We start from the raw sequence: 7,699 nt of genomic DNA on the forward strand, positions 1-7,699 counted from the left end.
CGCAGTCATCAGTGATAGCAATGTCATGATATGCTCGAGCTCGCCATTAATGTTGCATATGAGAGGAGGAGGAGGAGGTGTGGTGCGCGAGGAAATTGGTTGTATTTGAAGCCCTAGCCTATGACACGCAATTTAATCATCATAAGGTGCGGAGATAGAGGGGTGAAAAACCCACATAGCAAGATTGCCAGCTTAAGCGTTACCTTTATGGGCTCGACGGGGGACTACTCATCTAGCACGACTATACTTGAACAGGATCTGTTCTATAGTCCGTACATCTTGCCTGAGCATTCCTGCTCTGACAAGTCGCACAGCCCGGAAGACGAAAGGAGGCTCAGCCGCCAGAGCGTGAATAACTTGCCAGGGCTGCTGGGTGTCCCCGCCCTCCGCCCTGCGCCTTGATGACCGTCCCGCCGTGCTCATTCCGCCGGTGGTGAAGGCTGCTGAGCGATCTGACGGGTGTTTTCCCCACCCGCCATTTTTGGCATATATATATATATATTTTGCAAAGCCCAACAACAACTGCTTCGCTTCTTCCCCGTCGTGTGTCTGGGCGGCATCCCACCACCGTTTCTCTTTGGCTGCTGGCCAGCCAGCCAGCCTCTCACACTTACCCGCCGACCTTCATTCGGAATGTGCCCCTTCATGTCATTCCAGTGTGGTTAACCACCACCACTAAGCTCCTTCACTCCTCCCAAACACATTTATAGACACTATTGCACTACATAAATCCCCTTTCTTATACCTCAACCTCCTAAGCTCATTTAGACATGTTGACCAAAGCGGTTCAGACAATTGTATCACACTCATCATTGGCGAGGTGGCCTCCTCAACCCATGGGAGGAGTCCTCCCTATCTCCATGTGTTAAGTACATATATTAGTAAATACAAAATATGCATAACTAATTCCAAGAAAATATTGGTGACCAAGAAATGGACCTAATCCTCAGAGTCTTCGGGTGTGGGAAAGGCTCATAGTTCTGGTTCTCATCTTTACCCTGTTGTTGCAACGTTTAGACATGTTGTATCACACTCATCATTGCGAGGCGGCCTCAACCCATGGGATAATTCTGCCCTGTCCACACAGGTTATCTTCAAGGGTTGGTTTTCTTTGTGTATATAAATGCGATTGGTCTCCCAATAATGAACCAACCTTGCTTCCCTCATGTAAGGCCTTTTGAGGATCATTGTGTATGACCATCTCCTCTCTAAAAGTCTACACCATAAATGTGTAGTGGAAGCCTAGTCCAAAAGTCTTGATTTTTGCATCTTGCAAGATGCCAATGGAATTGGTCATGTTCCTCAAAAGGAGCTGGCTAAATGCGTAAGGGACATACACTGTTCCTTCCCTAGGAGGTGGTGCCTGTGTGATGGGGATGAGATAAAGTCCTCATTCCACCGATCGCCTCAGAGAAAATGTTGCATTGGCTATGGTGAGCCATGGAAGGCCATTTTTCACCTCCCACTAAGTCCTCCCTCAATGTATCTAGCAATGTGGGGCTTGCTTGGATTGGTTCTAGAGGTAGAGGGCTTCGAAACTTGTTCTATCTATGACCTCTTGAGAATGGTTATGGGTCTGTCTGACACCTTGGGAAAACTCTAAGATCCCTTTACTAGTTCTATGATTGGCTTTGGGATAGGGTCTAGGAAGATATCCTCAAGTGGGATTAGTGCTTTGTATTGAACCACCTGCTCTAACACTAGCTCTAGTTTAGTGTCACGTACCTTCCTTTTACAAGCTCCTTGGCTTGTTTCATCCTCACTTTCTCCAACAAGGGGTTGGGGTAATCCTTGAGTTCCATTAGAAGGTTTTCATAGTTTATGGGTTTTTTTTCTGCTTGGAAAGAGTGGGTTTCAGGGAGATGACCTCTGAGTTTTCATAGTTTATGGGTTTCTTTTCCGCTTGGGAAGAGTGGCGTTTGAGGGAGGTGACCTCTGAGTTCTCATCCGAATCACTTTTAATCTCTCTCCTCCCATCTCTTTCTCTACCCTCTCTCTCTATCTCTCTCCATCCTCTCTCTCTCTCTCCCTCTCTCGTCTCATCTTTCTCTCTCCCCTCGGTCACATCATCTCTCTCTCTCTCTCTCTCTCTCTCTCTCTCTCTCTCTCTCACCTCATCTCCCATCTTGCCTCCCTCCCTCCGTGCTGCTAATATTTCCGGTCATTAGGGGGCATTTGAACATATTTTGGGCCTTTTACTAATGAAAGTAATTAGCAACGGACCAATAGGAATAGAGGATTGTGCACATCTGGTCTCCTTTGAATATAGGGAGGGAGACTATGCTATAGGGAGGGACACTAGGCTTTCAGTACTAATAATTACACTTGTCTCTTTAAAAAGGTAGGGGGTTTAGGGTAGGTATGGTCCCACCATTTTTCGTGGCTCAAAAAATCCTTCAAATTTTTGAGATCCCCCCAAAACTCACATTTCCCCCCAAAAACCCATCTCAAATTTCATTGTAATCAAAAATTTCATTTTCAAGTCCGCTTTCCCTCTTGAACGTCCAAATTAAACTCTTCCTCTCTTTCTCTTCCATCTCTATCTCATTTGCCCAACCCTAATGAAACCATCAAAGCCCGAAACCCTAATCTTTCTCCTCCATCTTAATCTCCCTCCCTTCTCGGAGCTCCATCTCTTTCATCTTCAAGGCTCCCGTAAAACCCTAGTCTGCACATCTCTTTCCTTTTTACTCTAAACATAACCTTTCTACTCCACCTTCCAAGAAGATATGGCCACACCAAGAAGACCAGAAAACGAGATTGAGGAGATATCCTTGCACAACAAGAAGGACGATGATGGTGCTTTGGTGGGAGAGGCATTTCGTAAGAGCGCTTGGGTTTATCTACAGCCTACTGTGCTGCAATCGGGCATCACCGAGTTCGACGGCGAAAATGTACTAGAGCACCATTGGAAAGGTGGTTTACAAGGCTTCAATAAGGCAAGCAATGGAAAACTAGTGGCCACAGTACAACATGTTTACACAGCACGAGATATCCATCTTCACCAACAAACTTGATTTCCAGACAATTGTAAGTATCGTAGTAGGTAGAAAGGGGCATGTGAGATTTTCTGACAGAGATGTTTCAATCTAAGTCAACTTATTTCTTGTTTGCAGATATTTTTCCTTCAAACATGATAGAGGAGCAGCCATTGGAAAGCCTTACACCGGAACATTTCAAGCATTGCATGCAGATATTTTTCCTTCAAACATGGTAGAGGAGCAGCCATTGGAAAGCCATTGGAAAGCCTTACACCGGAACATTTCAAGCATTGCATGCAGACATTGGTCAAGCAATGTTTTCTTGTGTAAAACAAGTGCAGAACTTCTTAAGGAAAAGGTTTTCTTTTATCGACACTCCTATTTGGTGCCAAAGCAGGACGGTGCTTATTAGCTTACAACCTCTCATTCCATACTTTGCCAGCATGTTCATTACATATTGTCTTCGAACTAACCAAATGCCTTTTTTTTTACCACTGCAATGCCAAGAAAGTATCTCAATTCTCCCAAGTATCTCATATCAAATTCACCACATAATGAAGCTTTCACATCAGCAATATCCTTTCTTGAATCACCTACACGATCAAGTCATCTATATAGATGACAATCACCACAATACCTTGTGTTGTCTTCTTTGCATATAGTGATGAATCTAAAGTTCCCACATGAACACCAATGCTAATGAGATACCTGCTTATCTTGTCTATCCAAGCACGTGGTGCTTGCTTCAATCCGTACAAGACCTTCTTCAACTTACATACATGTGTAGGGTATTTGGGATGCACATAGCCTTCTGGCTGCTTCATGAACACTTATTCTTGCAATTCACCATTTAGAAATGCATTCTTTACATCCATTTAACACATTTTCCAACCATTTGACACAACCAATGCAATCACAGATTTCATTGTTCCCATCTTAGCCAGGTATCATAATCCAAGCCATGTGTCTATGCATATCCCTTTGTGTGACCAGCCTTGCTTTATGCCTTTCTATTAATCCATTTGCCTTACATCTCACTTTATACACCCTTTTGCAACTAATGACATTATTTCCACTTGGTAATGCAATCGAGTCCCATGTATCATTGTATACTAAGGTATCCATTTCTTTGTCCATTGCTTTTTCCCATACATGCTTTCCAATAGATTCTCCAAAACATGATGGTTCCACATGCTTTTTCATTGATGTCATGTATGCATAATGCATTGCATACCCATTATATGTCAATCTCTCCACTAGATACCTAATCGTTTGTGATCTTCTCAAAACCTGTAGATCACTTTGTACACCCTGTTTGTACACCCTGTGCTCTTGCACGTGGAGGAACATATATCTCTTACCTTACACCCTGTGCTCTTGCATGTGGAGATTTGAATCTTACAACCACTTTCTCATACAAAAACTTGGTTATTAACCACATGCAACACACGTAAACTCTCAGCATAGAGTGAAATCTTATAGACTCAGAGCAAGAATAGATGTCGGGGTCATCCATCATTTTCCTAATTAACAAAAAACAAATTAGCATTATCTTGATCAAGCCATTTTCATTCATAAGAATGCACAAGTCTCGTACAAATCACGTGAATTAGGATTTGTATCAATGCGCTAAGTTTTCTATAACGAATATTTGTATACGTTCCAATTTGGTTCTACAGAGTTGAGTTACTTTCCAATTTCTTAAGTGACATGGTGGATTTTCTCTTAGAAGGATTGATGGTAGTAACCACAAGTCTTCTGTGTACTATCCACAAAAAACTAGATAGCATAAACAAGGTCCTATGCATTGTGCACTATGTTTACAAAGACAGTTGAGGCATCAAGGATGAATTGTGAGAATAAGCTCTCATCCACTTTATGGGCTTGCAAAACTGCCTATAAAACCTCAATTGGGACTACATCGTATAACCTAGTCTTTGGACTTTCGGACTTGATGCCGTACTCTCGATTGAATTCATGATCCCAACCTCAAGGAAGGTAACATAGCAAATGGAATGAAAGCATAAGCAAGGCCCTATGTTGAAAGAATAAACAAGGTCCTATGCATTGTCCTTACAAAGAAGCTCCTATGCACTGTGTTTACAAAGACAGTTGAGGCATCAAGGATGAATTGGGAGAATAAGCTCTCATCCACTTTATGGTCTTGCAAAATTGCCTATAAAACCTCAATTGGGACTACGTCATATAACCTAGTCTTTGGACTTTTGGACTTGATGCCATACTCTCGATTGAATTCATGATCCCAACCTTGAGGAGGGTAGAATAGCAAATGGAATGAGCGGACAGTGAGTTGTCTGAACGACTCATAGAGATCCAGAAACTTAATGAAGCAAGGTTATACTCAGTGTGGTGGGCATGGATGCCGAGAAAAAGAGAAGGAAAAGATGCCAATATCAAAACCAAGAGGTTCAAGGAAGGGGACCTAGTTCTACTTTATAATCTGAACAAAAATAAAAGGAATTTAAAGTTGAGAGGGATGGGTCCTTTATTAATCTACAAACTCACAACTAGAGGGACATCACATCTAGAAATTCTTGATGGAGTACAAATGGAAGGATTCCTCAATGGGAGCAAACTTAGAAAATACTATGGGCCACTGTCTTATGAATAAATTTAAGCCATTCACAAAGGCTCAAAAAAAAGAGAAAACATGAGACTAAGATGAAGAGACGATCCCAATGGGAAGCTAAAGCTGGGGCAAAAAAAGAAAAGCAAAGGAAAGGTATCATACCTATCCACATGGCTGAAATGCATAACAATCATGAGGAGGAAGAGGTCAAACCCGTGAGGTTGTTTTAGTATTTATGTGAAAAAGGTACACGAAACAATAGTCGTGCATCGTTGAGATCTTCATGATTGATCGCAATTGTCTAGACATTGGGTGGGGGGGGGGGGGCAAGATGAGCCCGGATGGGCGTTGGAGGTGGGGAAACTGCTACACAATCATCTAGAACATCTTTATTGGTAGACGGTGGTACCTAAAGGGAAAACTCACTACCTCTCACACTTTGCAGCAAAATGGTGTTGCATAGCACAAGAATTGTGCTAATGTTGAGATGGAAAGGAGTATGCTTAATAACAGGAATCTGCTTAAATCCTTTTGGACTAAGGCAGTTAACACAGGTATGTACATTCTTAACAGGAGTGCAACAATACCCCATGCATGCAAGCCTCACAGCTCGATCTTGGATGAAGTTATCGAATGGTTTACAATCCATCATGCCACTGTTCGTCCATGATCCCTCGTCCGTCCATGAGTTGTTATCCATCCTCGATCCATCCACAAGTTGTCGTAGATCCTTGATCTATCCAGTTAGAGAGGGGTGTTCTCATAAAGGGGAGGGCCATTGATGCCATCAAAGGAATAATCATCCAGAATAGGATGCTTTCCAATTATTTTAGGGAAAGCCTAGAGAGAGAAAAAGGGATGAGGGTTAGAGAGAGAGAAAATAACTTTAGGTGAAAGAAAATACCCTAGATTAATTTAGAAATTATTTAGAAGGATATTTAGAGTTTTTGGAGATAAAGAATGCATTTAGTGATGCCAATTTTCCATGGATTATAGCAGATGTGGCTGATTTTTCTTATTGCAAAAGCCAACCTTATCCATGTCCCTAAACACTAAGCTCTTCGATGATTTGCTTGGGTTGGTGATCCTTAAATTCATGAGAAAGTCTCTCCTTTTATGAGCCTTGCAAAGGAGTAGCACGTTGGCATGTTGGTGAGGTGCTTAGATTTCCTCGTGAACAAAAAAAACATAGCCAAACTTGCTTTGTTGGATATAGGAGCAGGAAAAAACTTAGTTATATGAGACTTGGGTCTCATATGGGAAACCTGCCCTTGATCCGACCAAAGCTTTGGTACAAATAGTCTCAAGTTTTTATAATGAATGTAAAGGGATGTGAAAGATTAAGTTCCACATCAACTTTTATCCCATTGGTGGAAGGTAGTTTTTATGTATAATACTTAAAGAGATCATCCTTGGAAGGGGATGGATTGTTAAACATGACTGCAACATTGATTGGACCATGAGGACAACCACAATCAAGTTAGCACAAAAGAGTTGGGATAGAGATCTCTACTGATATACAAAAGTTACTAACATTACTACAAGTAGGTCCCATTCAGCCGGTAAGCGCAATTATTCATAAACTCAAAGCCTCTAATCAACCCCCATCACATCCTTAAAACCAAAAGTAAAGGAGTTAAAATCCCAACCAAAGGATGAAATCTTCTTTAAAAATCAAGGAGGCACCATAAAAGAAACCAAATGCTAGCAACCAATACGTCCAATCCTGCTACCTCGGTTTCTCAAAAAGTCCCAATGAACCAGGATGAAGCAAATGTGGGTATCGAAGACACCAAGGAAACCTAATTATGAGCCAACCAAATAGCTAAAGCCCAAGAAAAGAAACCCTAAACAGGTGTGGATTCCAAAGGAGAGTATCCCTAAAATGCCGACAAAAATTGATGACAAGCTGATGTGGATCCCTAAGCAGAGAAGAAATAGAAAGCCATATAGTGATCCAACCACACAAGGATGGGTGACCATGTAAATATCACTAATAGCCCAAGGATACTCCTAAGGAAGAAGCCAAATAAGGGTGCCAAAAAGGGCGTTGGGAAGAGCAAACAATATCTTCCTTTATAGCATCTAAATCACTGAAAACATACAGCACGGGACATCTAGCAACCCT

The 7,699-nt window shown here is 41.9% G+C and overlaps 1 non-coding gene across 1 annotated transcript; it reads left to right on the forward strand.

Moving 5' to 3' along the window:
* Positions 1-237: 237 nt before the first annotated feature.
* LOC147612532 (small nucleolar RNA U3) lies at positions 238-462 on the forward strand. Its single transcript, XR_015263579.1, has one exon. It is a non-coding gene; the product is annotated as a small nucleolar RNA U3 (small nucleolar RNA).
* The last annotated feature ends 7,237 nt before the right edge of the window (positions 463-7,699 follow it).

Source organism: Cibotium barometz, chromosome 45 (assembly GCF_041138505.1).
Source record: "Cibotium barometz isolate CiBa-2024 chromosome 45, ASM4113850v1, whole genome shotgun sequence".
NCBI classification, from domain to species: Eukaryota; Viridiplantae; Streptophyta; class Polypodiopsida; order Cyatheales; family Cibotiaceae; genus Cibotium; species Cibotium barometz.